Genomic DNA, 19,545 nt, shown 5'->3' with positions numbered 1-19,545 from the left:
TTAAAGAATGGGACAGTATAAACTCTACAAATAGAAAAACAAATGCTCGTAAATAATGAGGTTTTTTCTCAACACTTCAGCAACTGGTTTGGGGCAGGGAGTGTCAATTTAAGAGTCTCTTGTTACTAAAAAACCTTGGATTGTGTAAAAAAATAACTTAAATGTTTTTAATATTCTGTATTTCTTGCTTGCACTCCTTTTACATACCCTTTCCAGCTGTATCACTTATATACATTAAAAGAATGACTTTCAGGTATGATCTGAAGTTTTCAAATGTTAGCCACAGCTGATAAAAAGGAAACTTTTAATGAAATTAAGAGCTGTAGTTAAAGTTCTAAAACGTAAGAACTGAGTTTTCACCCTTACCTTTAGTCTTCAAATGTTTCAGAGTTCTTACAGGTCAGCAATTGTTATTTCACAGCATGCTCACTCATGCATACCAAAGACAGAGATAACATGTGTTTAGAGAATTGTGAAATGTCATAAAAATAGCCCAAGAAAGGCAAAATATTCACTTAAAAATCTGTCTGTAACTAAGATGTCCAGTAACTTATCACATAAGAACATTTGTTCTGCAAGACACAGCTCTATTCAGGTCTTCAAGGTTTTACACAATTATCAACTAACCTTGTTTTCCTCTGAAATCTAATTCACACATGCAGGATGCTCCATTATCTACAACTGTTTACCAAGAAAAATATCTTTGTGGTTCTGAAAGCCACCAGAAGCATGTAGATAAATAAATTCATAACAAACGATATGGAGCAGTAAAAGAATAACAGCTACCACAAAATCTCAATAAAGAACTTCTCTGCTACAGGGTTAGAGAGAAACAAAAGCCAGTTTTTTGACACGGGAAGAGCTGGCAACCGTCAAAAAGTACAATTGAGATCTCTGTTCCACTACTAATGATCTACACCCTGGTAATATGAACTCTTTCAAGTCCTCATTGTTGCTAAAGCTGTATTTTCAGCAGAAAAGAAAGACTACCTGGCAAAAAATATTTCCTCTATACCTTCCATTGAGTGAAGTCCTTTCATTTCTGCAATTATGGGGCAGGGAATATCAAAGCTCAGGAGAGCTGACCACTCTGAGGGAAATGCTGCTGAACTTCACTTTGCACAGATCTTTTCACTGCACCAGCCCTAAAGGACACTTAATTACCTTGCTGTGCATACTGAAGTACTTCAAGAGTCCTACTTTGCCACACAACACAGGGTTTTAAATGAATGCAGGCTACCTGGGGAAAGTGCCAGATGTCAGTTAAAGGATTGCTTATTAGTCTGCAAGTGCAGTATACACAAGTATTTGCCAGTATTCCTTCGTATTAGAAGATTAAAAGATGTAAACTCTACCGTTTTTATAATCGCAAATGGTTTACCTGCCAAGAGAAAAAATCCTTTCATTTGAAAACTAAGAAAAGAATATTCCCACAGAACCTTTTGCCTGAACAGTCTTTTCCAGTCACTGTTTGTTTTCATTTTGGTTTGTTTTTGTGTGTGTTCTTTGGGTTGGACTTGTTTTTTTTTAAATTATTTTTTCTATTTAAATCATTCCAACTTTTGGAACTACAGTGACACTTTCTGCACTAGATACACGATACTCTTACTGGTCTCACCATCAAAATCACAAATAAATTTGATTAAATGGACCTCTGGTAATTACCTGGAGTCTGCTCTAACCCCACATTCAAAGAAGAGCCATTGTCAAGTAGGTTGCTCAGGACCTAGTCACATTTTGAGCACCTCCAAGGACAGAGGCACTATGATCAATGTGGAGAGCTTACTCAATTTTTTTACTACACCAACTGAATTTGCCTCCCCCAGCATCTAATCAGAACTTCTTTTCTGCAACTTGTGTTCACTGTCTCTTTATGTTATCAATGTGCAGCACCCCCAGGATGAGTCTGGCTCTCCATACCCTCTCATTAGGCAGCTGAAGACAGCACTAACTTTACCCCCTCCACCTTCTATTTCTAAGGCTAAACAAAGCCAGTTCTCTCAGCTTCTGCTTCTGCAAGATGTTCTCCAGAATATCATCATCTTAGCAGTCATTTAATATCTCAGTGTCTTTCCATTATAAGAGCCAAACTGAACACTATGTCAAAGGTGGACTTTTAACTGTTGAATGAGAAGAACTACATCTCTTGACCCACTGGTTATAGCCTTGCTAACACAGCCCAGCATGTGGCTGTTTTTTTAACACCAAGGACACTCTGCTGACTTACTTTCTATTATTTTTTTTTTTGTCAGGACCTTCAGGTGTTTTATATGCAGACCTACTTCCTAGTCAGCGGATGCCTAACTCATGCTATAGCACAGTTATTTTGCCCTATGTTTGGTATTTTCCATTTATGCTTGTTTAATTTCAAAAGGTTTCTATCAGACCGTCTTTTCCAGCCTTCTGACTTCTCCCAGAACAGCAAGCTTATGCTCCAGAGGTGTCAGCCACTCGGCCCAGTTTAACATAATTTGCAAACGTGCTGAGGATATGTAACATGCCATTGACCAGATCATCAATATAGATGTTGAACATTATCAGCCCACAGCATTGACTCCCATGGGGCACCATACTACTCAGCCGCCAGTGGACTTTGCATCACTGACCATAACCAACTCTGCATCACCAACTCTGGCAAACCAGCTCAGGAATCCTTTTTCCAAAAAATGGACTACACTGGAGTAGAACAAACAAGTATTTCTGTATCTAGTGGTCCAGATTACAGATGTTTTCTGCAGAGTAACTGCAGCAGAGATCCCTAAATGAGCTACCCTCCATTTGACGTGTCTGTATCAGCACATTGCTGAATTCTGCAGCCCAGACTGACTCCACGTTTCAAGCTCAAAGCTCTACTGGCAGCTCTACTAATGCTTCACTGGGGCTTTAAATCGGTTATAAACTGTGATGCAAGTGAAGCTGATAAGCATTACCGCTCATCAGTAATAACACATTCTTACATGTGTGTATGAGAAGTACTATAAAAAACCTTGTTTATTGTTACTCTTCTGAATGCAGTTAAAAGCAAGTGCTAACTCTTGACTATGGTGCAAACTTAATTTGAACAAAAGCATCTCTGTACCTTCTTAGATTACAAAACTGTCTTAAATGCCAATATAATAATTTCTTTTAAACACAAAAACAGTCCTAACAAACGAAACTATTTGCTGTGGTAACTATGCCACTGTATGCACAACAATCACAACATTTGTTTTAATGTCAGTGTGACATTTTAATTAAAAATACTGGAAGAGTATAATACAGTTTTATTAAATAAGCAATTTTCTGCTAGATTATACTTTGTGGCACCTGCACAGACCACACAGACAGTAAGAAACTGGATCATACAGAAACTTTTACAACAGAAGTAGTTACATTTAAAGCAAAAAAATTCTTGGGTTACGACAGACTTCTGTATTTCTGTTTCTCAGTCATAAAAAAAAACACAAAGAGATCCAAAAGCCCACCTGGTGAAGAACTAAGCTACACTGGAGATACAGGATAGATTTTTAGGGAAAAGTGGAAATAAAGAAAACATTAGATAACACCACACTACAGTGGTATTTGCTTTAAAATATTGGAGATTTTCTTAACTTTCATGGTATGGCACTTGAGAAGGGATCAAGAAAAAAAATTTAAGTATACACGTGAGTGAAGATGTTTCTATTCAGAGACAGTAAATTACTGAAAAAAACTAACAACCAATTCCAGACAGAAGCATGCTTCTTAAAAGCAGTTCCTACTGAATGATGAGGTTCTTGGAATTTCACCTGCCTGGGGATATTATAAAGATACCCTCACAGCATCAGAATGGTTTGATTTATACTCCATTTTATAAGCAATCTTGTTTACTTTATTCAGTTTCCAAAGAAACACTAAATTCACTCACTATAAAACCCAAAAAACACTTTACTCAAGTTAATTAATAGCCTGACAAGCACATTGCAGACCTCCAGATCTGTATAATATTGTAAAATTTTCCATATACAGTGCTTCAGGGCACTGTAGTAATGAAAATAACATTTATCAAACTGTAAGTCATTATTTTAATTATACTAAATCAAAATACTAAAGCAAGAATGTATTTAATTTTACCAGTGGGAAGTTAAGAACAAGGTTTTCCACACAAAGTTATTATTCATTTGTTGTAGGCCAAGCTGGAAGAACCAGCAAGTTAAGTTTGCTTGAACTTCTAATACATTAGAAAAACAACTCTTAGAGCTTGCTCAGATCTTCTTGGCAAAGGTATTTAAGGTTGGTATTTTCTACTCCAGTTATTGCCTGTGGCAGTATTTATTTTTAACAGGTAAGAACATTCATTGAGCTACCTCCTGCAAATATTCAGTTACAAAGTTTCAGGACTGTCATGATCCATATCAGGAAGTCTAAATTAGAGGCAGAAGAAAAAGTAACATATTTTGCAGGTGTGGGAAACACTGTATAAATCTTGCCAAATTACTGTCTCTTTAAACAAACCTATCTGGGTATGTTAAGTATATTGAGGGGGAGCTGGGCAGGTAAATCCTTGATATTCCATTACTACTAAGCGTGCTGCATAAATTAAGGCTTATAACTGGGGTTGTATGAAGATTTTTTTTTTCTGTAATTGCTGTTCTTCAAGACTATAAACCACTGTTTATCCTCAGTAAATCAAATACTATTCCTCTTCATCTGAGCTGAGAGCAAAAGTAGAACTAAAGGCAACTAAAAAGCCCCCAGGAACAAGCTTTACAACCAGACTGCAATAAAGGAGGTAAAAGATCCAGGTGCTTTCAATCCCCAATCTACCGTAACACAAATGCACAAACCAGCACTTACATTCAGCTATGCCTCACACTTCACTGGACAAGTTGGTTCCTTCCTAAAGTTTTTTTAAATAACAGTTTTGAAGCCCTTGTTTTAAACCATATTTACATGTTTTCTGCAATGAGTACAATGCAGATGCAGCATCCTGTATGAAACAAAAAACCAAAACTGAAACCCTGTATTTGCATGCATGAAGTATGGCAAATAACTTTATTTAATGCAATTGCACCTTATATTATTAGACAAATAGTTAGCTGGTTAAGTCTTATAAAGAGATATACTTTTTGAAAAGTTCATCAGTCTCTTGTAATTTTAATGATAGCGTATAATCATAACCTTCCTTTGTCAGAGGATGGGAAAACCACACAAGAGATTGATATGTATATTGTTATGTAATAGCAAAATACTAGATGCTTCAAAAGCTAGTTATCAATTTTGGCAATCACAAAGCTCAAATAAGACAGTACTTGGGCCGAAGAACTTGTTTACCAACTAAATACTGTGGATTAGAGAGAGAGTTCTTAGAATGCAATAAAGATTACATACGCTCTCACTTCACAGTGCAGCTGCAGTTAAGCAGAGTGTATCCTGAACTTCAGTGAGAAAGAGATCTGTAACAGGCAAAATTCAGTCTGCTCTACCCCTAGATAATACACATTCTAGTTCTCATGCTGACTCTAACTTTTACATCCACTGTCTTCTCACCCTCTGCTACTTTTAAAGATGTAGTCGTTCCTTAAGAAATACCAGCTATGTTTAGCAGCTCAGTGAAGTTGTATACTTCTTTTTTTTTCCTTTAGAATTGACTTGGGGGAAGGAGGGATGACATTTAATAACACATGCCACACAACAGAGAGCTTTCCCAGGATATGTTACAAAATAAAGACACTGCATGACCTGCTCAAGGTTACAGAATGACTCCATTGCTCACTCTGAATTAAAAACTGGCATCCTCCTGACTCCTCCTGTATTTTTGCTAATAAAATAATACCACTACTGAACACTTGCACAGCTCCTTTCATCACAGGATGTCCAAGGTATATATAAATATTAATTAAGCATTGCAACAACACTAAGAAGTACGTAAAATTTAATTCTGCACATGAGTAAACCCAAGCAAAGAATAAATAACCTATGTTCAAAGTCACAGGACAAGTCAGCAGCATGGAGAATAAATGGCCCTTGCCATTAAGAAGCACTCCATTAGAAACAAGGACAAATTCAGTACTTCAAATGTGATGTCAACTGTACAGCCCTTGATCACCAACATACTACTAAAAAGCCGTGGTCATGCTCAGTCTTGCAAAAATCACACTTAATTCCAGGCAGTATTCTCATGAAGGCACTAAGTTTGGCTTCCTCCAGACACAGAAAACAGTTCTCCTGAGATTTTTAGTAAAATTACGAGGGTTTTTATCTGATAACTTTTCTTAGAAAAAAAAGGTATGAGTGCAATATTCTTTGGAACTTTTACAAAATTAACAAGTAATACCAAGCTGAGACACAATTCAAATAATAATTCAGACCCCACAAGTGAAAGTAAGATAATTCTTAACATTCAATCAGTAATTAAGGAAATTAAGTACCAAATTTAAGAACTCAAGATCCATTCTCAAAAGAAATAACCTGAATCCAAAACGTGTATTTTCAGCCAACTGTATTAGAGTCATCGCTTCATCTAGTACTTCAGTGATCTACAACTTAATATAACATGTCCACACTTGGCCTGCTACAAACCTTACTCCTTTACAATTATTTACTCTTTCCAATACCATAACTATCGTAAGACACCAATCTGTTACACTCAGTGTGAAAACCAACCACACTAAAACATACTGGATTTGATCTGCTCTTACTATGTGCTTCACAGACTTTAATGACAGAAGTGTGATTAATTATGAACATTTTCTAATGCTCCTGTAAACCTACTGAAAAGGCCCCAAAGGTGACAAGCTCGGAACTCATGCAAAAATTCTCTTTTAAATTCAGTTTGTGAATGACATTAATATGACTGCAAAAAGTACTTCTGGTTTGGGGAAAGGCTACTGTTTTCTATGGAAGACAAAACAAGTGGCACTAAAAACATCTGCAGATTCACTTCACAGCAAACTCTGTTAGAAAAGGGGACTTTGCTGCTACAGTGTCAAAAGAGAAATTATATGAGAAACTGTCTAATTCATATTTCAGCCTAGCAGCATTTTAGGTTTTTGTTGTTTGGGTTTTTTTGTTAGTTTGGTTGTTGTGTTTTAAAAAAAAGCTTAAGCACACGTTTTACTTCCCAGCAAAATAACAAGATTCAGTTAAGGCTGACAAAGAGTTGGCAGAATGAAAAACAGGTTTTTGTGTTTTAAATTACAAAGTATGTTTTTCGTCTGACTACAGAATGAATGTCTGGATCTAGGTTTTATGGTTTGGTTGTTGGTTTTTTTTAACCCTTTCAAAAGAACATAATCTAGCAGTAGAAACTTACTCTCTGCGCAATGAAGGTGTATATCACGATCATAATTTTATCTCGAATTCTCTTACAGCACAAAACCAGAGAACAATTCAGTATTTTATTTGATATACAGCTTTCATAGCATGAAGCAATTTTTCTTTCCTCTTACGTGGGACAACAGCTACTTAACATAGTTAACTTTCAAGCATTATGCCTTCAACAGAGGAGTGATGAGATTTAACAGGCAGGTTTCAAATTGTGCTCCACCCCCCAACCTCAGTAATTCTTTGGAAATCAACATCCCAAAAGTTGCTGAGAATTCCTGGGTAAATAAGTCACCCAACCTTCAACAAAAAGGTCTTGAAGATCCTAATAAACTCATTGCCATCTAGAAATATGACCAAATTCAAGAACAAACAATGCTGAAATGTGTCCAAATGTACTTGGAACCAAATAGGAAGCAACTTTTGAGTCTGCTGCCACAGCAGATTTATGTGAATGGTGGTTGTAGTGTATGCTCTCCAGACCAACCACAACTATTAGGTAAGTAATTCTTCAAGCCTGGAAAAGCACAGACACACGATCCTTTTGTTACAATACAGTATTTCCAAGTTTATGCTTTGGTTCTAATGATCAGTCAAAACCCTTTTTCAGTGCACTCAGTCAGTTTCCAATAGTTTTATTATACAGCCAAAGCTGCTGATTCCTAGCTTTAATCTAGTAGTATGTATAATGGATATCCAATGCAAAACATATAAAAATTGTGTTGCAGCACATTCTCACACTTTTAAGAAATACTCCGTAAGTCATGGAGGACCATATGTATTTGAAGAAAGGACTCAGAACTATACTGTAACAGGTCATGGTGGTACTTAAGGTCATCAAGATTCCACTGTGGGCAACAATAAATTCAGGACTTGCCATGCCAGTACTACAGTATCACTAAAACACCCTACTTTATAAAGCTACTATTCAACATTTGTTGCTTACTGGGTAATTATAGATGCTGAAACACTAAAATCCAGTGAAAAAGCAGTGCCGTATTTTAAGTTAGGTGTTTAACAACAAAAAAACCTTAAAATTCACCACATTTAGATGTCTAATTAAAATACTATCCTGTCACACATCAACTTTGGCATGCATTTTAAGATACAATCTTTACAATGTACAAACTAAGGTAACTTACTCCCTACTTTTGCACAAAGATTTAAACACTGATAAGTCACCTTCATAAATTAAATCAAGTCAACTGTCTCCATTTAACAGCTTTTAGAATCAGATGCACACTACCAGTCGTACAATGGAGTGGTATTTGTAAGACGTACACATGACATTGAGCAATTATGTGAACAGTGGGCAATTTTGTTAACAGACCATACCCTCTTGTTCTGTGGCCTGCACCTGCTGATAAGTCAGACAGGCAGGATCAGGTCTCATTAAAGCCTCAATGAGGGTGTGAGACTGCAGACCCTGCTCAAGAAGCTAGGTAAACCACAAGTGCATTAAGTCCCTTCCTTCCCGCATTGCTACAGTCATTGTGAAGGCCAAAACATGAGTGATAAAAGGTAAGTGATTAGATGACAACTGTAGGTTTTACTATGGGAATTGATACACTTTCAATCAATGAAAAAACCTGTCCAGTGCAGTTTGGTAAAAATAAAAAGATATGCTACAGTTCATGTCTACTTTTAAAGCACCAAAACCTCAGGGGCACTGAAAAACGATTTGTCTTTGACTCTTGGAGAGCCTTCAAATGGGTTAAGCACACACATTCTTTGCAGAGCCTGGTATGGAAGTGTTTGTTTGCCAGATGCATACTCCTCACCCTTCTTCCTGCAACCACCTGGTCATCCTTTTCATTAGTCATTCTTCCATTCAAAAGTGAGATTGATAAATTATTATTCAAACTATCACAACTCAATACCTTATGTCATGACTCATGTGACTAAGATGTAAGCTGTAATTATTCATTGTCACACAGAATGAAAACTAGAGAATTGTAAAGAAACTGAGTGTAGTAAACAGGAAAAACGAAAACACCACCACAGAACAAGTGCAAGACACGACTTGTTTTGAAGTACAAGAAGTTAATAATCCTTCCTCATAAAGTTACTTATGCAGCCAAAGAATTCAAAGCCTCTCCAAACTTGTCTCCTAATATAAGCACTTGAGTTTGAGGACATAAAGATGTGATCATTTTCATATGGCATTCCAAGAAATTTAGTACCTAAAATCTCAAAACTGCAGAAAGAACCAAACAACCCCACCAGGGTTGCAGCATCTAGACATCACTTGCACTCTTCATTACCTAGAACATTATTTTTGCTTATCTGCAATTGTGAATTCTTCTTTCATACGGAACTCTGATCACTGTCCTAAATATAACAGCATTATACAGCATTCTCTGGGATCTAGTCGGTTGTTATTCGCCCAAGATACTGTCAAAAACAGCGGGAGGAAGACAAGGACAACCATTACATAACAGTAAATAAAAGCTGCATTGCTATACACTGTCCTAAACTTCAAAGACTTAAAATTGTTGCTGTGTTTTTGAAGAATAATTGCAAAATGCTTGATTTGACATTAGCTGTGCACCCTTTTTTCCTCATGAAGAACAAATGCTTAAACAGTAATTCTAAAGGCCAACAAATTTTTAAGCATATTATATCACAGGTCAATGGTTTGTGATATGACTCAATATGTATCAAGGAAAATTCCTTCTGTATTAGGAATCTCCTAGGAAAACATGTACAATATACTTCAGAAAGGTCATAAAAAGCAGTTTCCACATACAGCAAAGAAAAAACCTCACCCCTTTTTTTCATGTCTACAAGCACAACGTATTGGCAAAATGCTGGTACAGAACTATAAAAGCACCTCACTATTATAAAGTCTGCAGCACCTAAACCCCTTTAATTTCTAGTTTCTCCTCATGTTTTTAAATTACTTGCTTCCATTACCTGAAGTCCTGGCTAACAGGGGAGGTCCCAATGGACTGGAGGGTATAGCAAATGTAACACCCACGTTGTGAGCTGATGCCATCACAGAGGCCAGATTTATGTGGGGAAAAAGAACCATTTCCAACAGCCCATCTATAAGAAAAGCAGAAAGGAGGATCCAGGAAACTATAGACCTGTCAGTCTGACCTTGGTACCAGGCAGGTCATGGAGCAGATGATCTTGAGTGTCATTAGATGCCATATAGAGGACAACCAGGGGATCAGGCCCAGTCAATACAGGTTTATGAAAGGCAGGTCCTGCCAGACGAACCTGATCTCCTTCTCTGACCTGATGACCCAACTATTGGATGAGGGAAAGGCTGTGGATATTGTCTATCTGGACCTCCAAAAAGCATTTGACATGGTTCCCCATAGAACTGTCATAAAGAAACTGGCTGCTCCTGGCCTGAATGACCATACCATCTGTTGGATCAAGCACTGGCTGGATGGTCGGGCCTGGAGAGTGGTGGTCAGTGGAGTCAAATCCAGCTGGCAGCCAGTCACAAGTGGTGTTCCTCAGGACTCAGTGTTGGGACCGTTTCTGTTTAACATCTTTATTGATGATCTTGATAAGGACATAGAGTGCATTATCAGTAAGTTTGCAGATGACACCAAGCTAGGCGGGAGTGTTGATCTGCATGAGGATAGGGAGGCTCTACAGAGAGACTTGGATAGATTAGATTGTTGGGTTAATGTTAATGGTGTGGGCTTCAACAAAGCCAAGTGCCAGGTCCTGTACTTGGGCCACAACAACCCCATGCAACACTGCAGGCTTGGGGAAGTGTGGCTGGAAAGTGTCTGGCAGAAAAGGACCTGGGGGTTCTAATTGACAAGTGGCTGAATATGAGCCAGCAGGGTGCCCAGGTGGCCAAGAAAGCCAATGGCATCCTGGCTTGTATTAGAAATGGTGTGACCAGCAGAAGGAGAGAGGTGATTGTCCCCCTGTACTCAGCACTGGTGAGGCCACACCTGGAGTACTGCATCCAGTTTTGGGCATCTCAATTCAAGAGAGATATTGAGGTGCTGAAGTGAGTACAGAGGAGGGCAACAAAGCTGGTGAAGGGCCTAGAGAATAAATCTTATGAAGAATGCTTGAAGGAGCTGGGAATGTTTAATTTGAGGAAGAGGAGGCTGAGGGGAGACCTCAATCAGTCTCTACAGCTACCTGAAAGGTCACTGTAGAGAGGTTGGTGCTGGTCTCTTGTCACAGGTAATTAGAGATAGAACAAGAGGGAATGGCTTCAAGCTGTAAGAGGGGAGGTTTAGACTGGACATTAGGAAAATTTTTTTCACAGAAAGAGTGGTCAGACACTGGAATAGGCTGCCTGGGGAGGTGGTTGAGTCACCATCCCTGGATGTGTTTAAGAGTCACTTGGATGTGGTGTTGGTGGATATGGTTTAGGGGAGAACTTTGTAGAGTAGGGATGGTTTCTGGATTTGGTGATCCCAAGGGTTTTTTCCAACCTGAATAGTTCTATGATTCTATGATTAACTGATGCGATAGAGAAAAACAAGGATTTCTATGTAAACATCTCTACACTACTTATTGTTGGTGGGAGTAGTGTTGTTTGGTTTCCAGTATTTTTAATTTATTATTTGGCTAGCTGTTTGGAAAGGCAGAGACAGCTGACAGTTCTCCATAGGAAGCATTATCAGGAAGGGTATTAGAAGTTCAGTCAAGAGCCTTGAGGAAACAGAAAACTGTAACTGCCTAATGATAAACACGTTTAAAAAGAAACCACTCTGATGATAAACTAGGTTTACACCATGGTTAACACTAGAAATCTGACTGATTTTTTTTTTTTTAAAAAAAACAACAACACAAAAACTAAAGGAGAAAGTTACTAGAATCCATGGAATAAAACCATTCCAAGTAGTGGCCACTGCATTACAATAAAGTACCGTCACCTTGAAATGCATGCCTTCCTGATTTAGATGGGAAAACACAAACCTTCACTAAATGCAATAGTGCATCTCACCGGAAATCTGAGCAGGTGACACAAGACACCCATACAGTGGAAATTTAAAAGAGTTATATATGTCTCTTCTTCATTCCAAAAGGAATGGAGAGGTGAGGAGAACAGCATTCTAAAGGACATACAATCATACCTGTTTAACGGCCTATTTAAAATTAACTAGCCACAATAGTTATGAGGTAGAAACAAAGCAGCTCTAGGAAATCGTCCATTAATAGGCAGAGATGATTGCCATCTCTCACGTTTAATTATCTCTTAAGATATTTTGGATGAATCCACTATTTTAGTCCTGATACTGCGCACTGCTTCCTAGCTGCATCTTAAAAAAACTTTATTTCATGCCTTCTGGAAATGAAGCATAGATTAAACCACCTAGTCTAGACATGAAACTCCTACTAATTGCTAAGTAAACAATAATTTCCTTATTTCTTAAGCAAAGACAGTAAAAAGTTTAAGTGAAAAGTGTTCACTGTATCCTCAGGCATTTGTCTAAACTAAGGATAGTCTCCCACCAGGGAAGGAATTTCTTTTAACTATGCTGTTATTTCTGTGGAATTGGTGTCTGCCCAACCTCAGCAGTCACTCATCTGACAGCTTTGCTTATTTGTACTGAGTGGAGGAGAGAAGATTTTTGAAACCTTGATTGAGGGTTATCATTCCTTGTCTCTTTTCAGAAATTATAATTTACAGCTTAAATGATGAATATTACTTGCTGCTTATGTCATTCACAGATACAATACCAGATCAATTTCTAACTGCAATCCCATTTTAATATCTTCTGTTTTTTTAATACAGTGCCTTAAGATATCTTAGACTTTTTTTTAAATAGTAACTATTCAATGAGGAATGCATAAGTACCCCACTTAACAAATCTCTAGCGTATTTTTAATGAAAACCACACATTTCTCATGTTCAGTAATGTTGTAACAGAACACAAAGAAATGCACAAAACTTAAGAGATTGTGCATTTTTCACCACTCAGAAGTAAAAAATGGTACTCTGAAAATGATATTCTTTTTCACCATCAGTTCTAACAGAGAAAATATCTACACTGAAGCCTTTTAAAGCATTCAGCACAAAGATTCACGTAAGTTCTGCATGTTTCTAGTGAGAAAAAATATTTTAAATTCTGCTGACTGAAGAACTGAAGACACCTTTTATCTTTAATTAACAGGTACCTTGTCCAATCTACGACCAATGAATTCTGTAAAAGTGGAAAGCAGTTTAATTTTTTAGATACTATGCAAAACCAGTGTATGATATATGACAGGAATGTAAGATATTCACTGTTCCACAAGAAACTTTACTTCTACTCTATTCAGTTAAACCTTCTCTCTATCCTCTTTAAGGGTGGCTCTATATGAAGACCGCTCAACTCTCCACTGCTATACCAAGTTGAAGGTTAAAATGCATGAGCTGATGTGGGAGACTATTTCCTGCTGAAAGAAAAGCCCTTTAAACACTAGGACCTAAAATCTAACTTGTCAGCTTATTGATGCTTCCACACATACATGCCAGTGCAAAGTGTCTACCTTTCTATGAATTCACTGTATTGAAAAACTGGTCAATGCTACTTCATAAAAAAAGGTTGGCTGACCTTATAAAAAGTGATACTCACATAAGCTTTTAAAATTCAAAATTTCAGATGAAGGACCAGACCTTTAGCTTTTATCAAATCCATCTGTTAGACTGGAAGCACCAGCTGACTTACAGTAGTCATCAGTAAGCATAATTTCTACATGGCTGACTTAAACGGGTAAGTGTACAAACTAAGTGTCAATAACTTTTTCTTTTGCTGTCTGAAGAGTAAAAAAAAAATAAATATGCTAGGCATCAAAGGAAACAACATCCTTAGTAAATCTGGCCTTTGATAAGCTCGCTCTTAATTCACACACTGTTTTAAAGAGAACTTTATTCTACCACTGATGCTATCTCTACTAATTTTCATTAGGGTGCAACACAGGTCAAAACAACACACACTCAGCTGGGTCTCCTGCTCACCTTTGCAGGAATCCAGTCCTTAGCCGTGTTTCAGTTGATGACTGAGTAGCAACTTGAAATTCAGCCACTCATCACTATATGGTTACAGGATTTCTCTAAAACCTGCTGGGAAGAACTATACTATTGAATTACCACATATCACCAGCTGTTGTAACAGGTGAATAAAGCAAAACCTGCCACAACAATGTCAATCTCTAATGTGGCTGATGCTTGTGCAACAAACCTGACAGACATCCAGTTTAAATATCTTCTGAAGCCACAGCCAAAGGGAATTAGGACTTGTAAACTCTCATATAGCTGAAACTGACGGGAAAACTCTAAGTGTTTTCAATTTGGCTCAGTTAGCAGGGTGCATAAGAAAAGAGAGTGAGTTAAAAAAGCGGGCCACTGTAATGCTCAAATTAATTACTCTGATTTTTGCTAACTACCAAAGAAAAGTTTTAGATGCAGCCTCAAAGCGCACACAACCACTTGGTAATAATTCTATCTGCATTGTTCTGAGTGTGAGATCCAGTCACACTGCACACACTAGGAGAGACCAAGGCACTGCTGCAGAGCAGGGGAGAGTACAGAAAGGAGGGCTCAAGCCCTTCGACCCCTGAAAAGTGAAACATTTTACTATTAAGCTTTCAATACTTTTATTTATTTTTGGAACTTTATAACAGTCTTTTTAATTTTCAACAGACAAAATGAAAATTCCTTACTGGTAAAACAATGAAGCGTTTTTTGTTTGTGGTTTTTTAGCTTGTTTTTCTACCTAGGTTCCATGTTAGCCATTTAGGAAAACATCCTTACTATACATTAGCAAGAAATAGTACACAGATAAATCAAATGTACCAGACAAAAATCCTCAAACTACTTTGCTGTTAGAGGCTGGAAACGAAAGTCCCTTTTACTGCGAAAATGAACTTTATAATCCCTGCCAAGATTTTTAACAGTAATATTTTAGAGCAAAACCTCCTCCCTAAAGGGAACTCCTCAAATAAGTAAAACTGCCCATACGTTCAATAAAAGCCACTCAAAGTTAACTTTTTACTCCAGGAAGGAAGGAAATACCAGTTAGTGAATGCAGGGCAGGTTTTCTCTTATTTTATACTGCACTGAAGGGTAACAATGTTTAAAGTCTCATTAAAGACTCCCCAAGAGTCAAATATAGACTGTACATTTCAGTTTAATAAACAGTTACTTTAGGAAGATGCATGTGAATTCAGTTTTCACGTCTATTTTAAAACATAAAAGAAAATCGTGTGCTCAATTTTCAGGGAATTTTTTAAAATAACCTCAACGTTTCTCAAGATAGTATGCAGAGCAACTTTTATGCCCCAAATTCCTCTGCCCTCAGCAAAAGCCCTTAGTCTGACCTCAAGACATTGCACTATGTTTTGTTACAATTTATGACCCAGCTACATCAACCATACCCCTTGGTAAGTGTAAATACACAACCACTGAATACAAGTTTTAAAACAGAACTTCCAGCATTTGCAATTTTGAAAAAGGTGAAATACACAGTTCCATCTTCTTACCCACATTAGGATTCTAGCTAAATCAGCTTTGTTCCCATAAAACCATAAAGGAAAAAGAAAGCATCATTCTGTTCACAATTCAATACAGCTGTATATGACTCGCTTCAGCCCCAGGCCACAAGCCAGGAACTTCTGAGTTCAAGTCTGGCTCTGCCACTGACTTTCTGTGTGGCCTTCAGAGAGCCTTCAAAATTTCTCTGCTGCTCCCCTTCAATCTCTTTGCTTACCTTGCAGAATGGCACTTGCTTTGCTGTGCAGACTAAAAACTAACCAAAAAAAAAAAACAAAACCACAACAAAATTTGAATTGACTTTGTCAGTGATTTTTACTATGGCTTTAATGGCTAAGGCCCACTAAGAAGTTTCCACATAAGCTGATACCTGGTAGTATTAACTGCCAACATGTACATATTACACAATACACACAAATGTCAAAACATGTAGTAAGTTGGAAAATGGATAATAATTTCTAAGTTTGTCATAAAACATGATGAAAAATGAAACTAAGTTATCTGCTATAATTAAACTCACGACGCAGAACAACCTACAACTTTGGCCTTATCAACCCACTGAACCACTGATACAGTCTGAGATAGTCTAAGATACAGGTTAACATTAAATGCACAGAGAACGTAATGCCCAACCTAAAAAAATTCCAACAACTAAGATTTTATAATATTATTTCAACAATAGAAAAATGGCCTAGGAATGTGAAAAGGGAAAAAGGATTTAAGCTTAACCAAGTCATCTAGCACTAACGTAATTTAAAAAAATAAGCTTTCTTAAGAAAATTATCAAGGGAAGTTACATGAACTTAAGCTGACCATATACTTCCAAGTCTGTCATAGACAAATTTCACTTCGCATCATCTAGACTGAAGCAGAAAGTAGACTGACACTCGCTAACCTCAGCTTTTCCTGACCTACAATGATCCAATCACAAAAGGACAGCTCATCACCTTTAAAACTGTATATGCTGCCTTTAAATCTACCCCTGGGGAAAAACCTGGTCCCCAAAACTTCATCAAGACAAGGCTGACTTTACAAAAATTAACCTGTTCAGTTATTCACAGCCTAACCAGAGAGAGCTAGGCTAAACAATAAGCAACTAGCTTTGTGGTATGTTAAGCTGCCAGCGTAAATCCTGAACTCTCAAAAGTTTAGCCTCCACCTGCTTGAGATTTTTTTTACCTTGTTTTACCTAAAACCTGGTAAGAACGCTCTTTCCACAATTTGTCTGCATCAGGACATAGAACTGATTTGTATAAAGTGCTAAATGTAAAGCAAAACTCTCTCCCAATTAGTAACACAGCAGACCATAATACTGTGGTATTTTGTGATAAGAAGTCACTCTAGGACTTAACCAAAAATGGCCACGCCAGGATAGCAACCATGCAAAGATCAGGTTGTTAAACGCAAAATCAGGTAAGTCTTTGCACATGGAAGACTAAACTACTTCAAACTGCTGAAAAATTACCTGCACATAAGACTTGAAATTCTCTCATGTCAGGTAATTTACTAAAACCTTCTACTGTAATTCAGCAGTTTTCAAAACGTATTTGCTGATTAAACCCTAGCATGTTAGTGAAATTAAATCTATACCCAAATGAGATTTTGTTTTTAGCTTCCTACATCACACTACCATCACTGTGTTTCCATCAGATGAAGCAGTCATGAATACTACAGAAAGGCCAGTACAGTGGTTATCAAGTATTCCTGCCAGGGAAATCTAGATCTGCTCTGAATAGCATTACAGGACACAGCTAAACACAAAATGAAAGAAAAATAACCCTAATGCTTTGTTCACTTTCTCTGTCTGAGCATTGTTTGGTCTGGTTGAGATGTATCAAACAGATAATCTGAACATTATCTTGCAAAGAATGGAAAATTATTTGACTGTGTAATGCAAGGCTATTTAATTCAAAATTCCCATTAACGCTGCTGTAACTGAATTGTGTAGCACCCACTGGAGCTTTGTTTTACACTAGGTTTAAAAAAGCTTGTGAGGTTTTACTTCAGGCACCTAGGTATTATTTCAGGTTAACCAGGTATTTCTACAGGCAATTTGAACCTAGTCAACATTTAGATTACAACCAGTGCACATTAACTTGTAATCACATCCAGAAAAAAGCCACATATAGAATGACCTATATATGTATATGAATAACCTAAACAAGATAGCCTCTATTTCCATAAGCTGTTTTTTTTTTAACCCAGTTTTACATTTTTTGAATATTTTTTTTAGCATTTACTGTACAAGCTCTCTTGAATAAAATAGCAGGGTAGTAACACTAGTAATACCCAAGTAAAGTTTAACATAGTATCAAAGGCTTATTTATATATTCTTTACTAGAATACAGAAGAATGTATTTATTTTTTTTTTCACATGGGGATCAAGCTATCTAATTAGTACTTTCTATTTTGCTGGACAACCACTTTTTGATGCACATATGAATAAGCATGTTAGTGAAGTTTTGGTTCCTTCTGCACTCCCTTCCCTTGCATATAGAAGGTATCTATTACTATCCTCAAACTCTCTACAGTAAGAGACAAAATAAAGAATCCTGGAACGTATTGGGTTGGAAAGGACCTATAAAGGTCATCCAATCCAACCCCCCTACAATAAGGCGGGACATCTCCAACTAGAACAGACTGCCCAGTACCCCATGAAGCCTGACCTTGAGTGTCTCTGGGGATCAGGCCTCCACCACTTCTCCAGGCAACCTGTTCCAATGACCCACCACCCTCATATTAAAGAACCTTTTCCTAATGTGCTACTTAAATTTACCCTTTTCTAGCTTAAAACCACTACCTCTTGTCCTATCCGTTCCATGTCCTTGTGACCAGACAAGGCATCCAGCAAGAGTTACCAGATTAGAATTTCCAAGCATCAAAATACAAAAATTAACTTTTACATTGTGACCAAATCATTCTCTCTATGAATTGTTCAGCAAAAGGCTAAGTATAAACATGCTGTATATTTAGCTGGCAAAGCGATGTATAGGCATCTTCAGATCCAGTCTCACTTCAGATTATGAAGTTCTCAGTACTAGTCACCCTCTTGCCAAAGAGAGCTGTTTTGTGAGAACATCAACACAGAGTAAGAAGCACGTGTTTTAAATCAGACCTGGAACTAGCATGATTCCTTAACTGAATGATATACAATTAAAAATATAAATGCTACTACAGAAGCTGCAACAAGAACACAAACACTGCTGCAATAGGATTCCAGGATTAGTTGGAATGTCTCCTACTACAAACAATAAAATTTAAATGAGGGGAAAAAGTGGAAAAAACATGGAAGGCTCACTTTAAGGGAAGTTTAAAAGACACAGGGCACTGTGTTCTGGAGAACTGGATGGCCTGGGCATAACAAAGTTCACAAATGTAAACTGAAACATAATAACAACACATCTGTATATATTTGCCACAAATTACATGTAAAATGGGACAAATTAATTCAACTTGAACAGTTCAGTGGCATTAAGATAATATTGGTATTAAACCTTTCCTATTTTCATACAGGTCAAGTAGCTCAAAAACCTCAAAATCTACAAGGCTATGGTGGGTACATTCTTAAAAAAATAAATTTCAGCAGTCTCACTGCAGCTTCAGTTATGTATGTTCTTATGTACACACAGGCTGTGCCCACAGGCTGCTATGAAATTAGGGAGGGACAGTTGATTATGACTGTGGTGTTTAACAAATGCTGTGCTGAAAAAGGGAAAAAAAACCCACTGAGAATACTACAAGTAATTTTTTCACTGTTTTATTTTCAAAAAATACTTAATATCTCATTCAGAAATTAA

At 37.3% G+C, this 19,545-nt stretch overlaps 1 protein-coding gene across 16 annotated transcripts in view; it reads right to left on the bottom strand.

The window, feature by feature from the left end:
• Positions 1–19,545, bottom strand: part of TNRC6B (trinucleotide repeat containing adaptor 6B) — a 135,809-nt gene that overhangs the window by 54,439 nt on the left and 61,825 nt on the right. The window contains exon 1 of one of the 16 annotated variants that reach the window (XM_051638746.1): positions 367–437. The exons of the other annotated variants lie outside the window; for them this stretch is intronic. The gene's annotated coding sequence lies outside the window, so the exon portion shown is untranslated. Of the gene's footprint in view, positions 1–366; positions 438–19,545 lie in introns of those variants that run through there. 16 annotated transcript variants of the gene reach the window in all.

Source organism: Apus apus, chromosome 1, assembly GCF_020740795.1.
Source record: "Apus apus isolate bApuApu2 chromosome 1, bApuApu2.pri.cur, whole genome shotgun sequence".
Classification (NCBI taxonomy): domain Eukaryota; kingdom Metazoa; phylum Chordata; class Aves; order Apodiformes; family Apodidae; genus Apus; species Apus apus.
The sequence above is the reverse complement of the archived record's forward strand: the minus strand, read 5'-3'. Positions and strand labels throughout refer to the sequence as shown.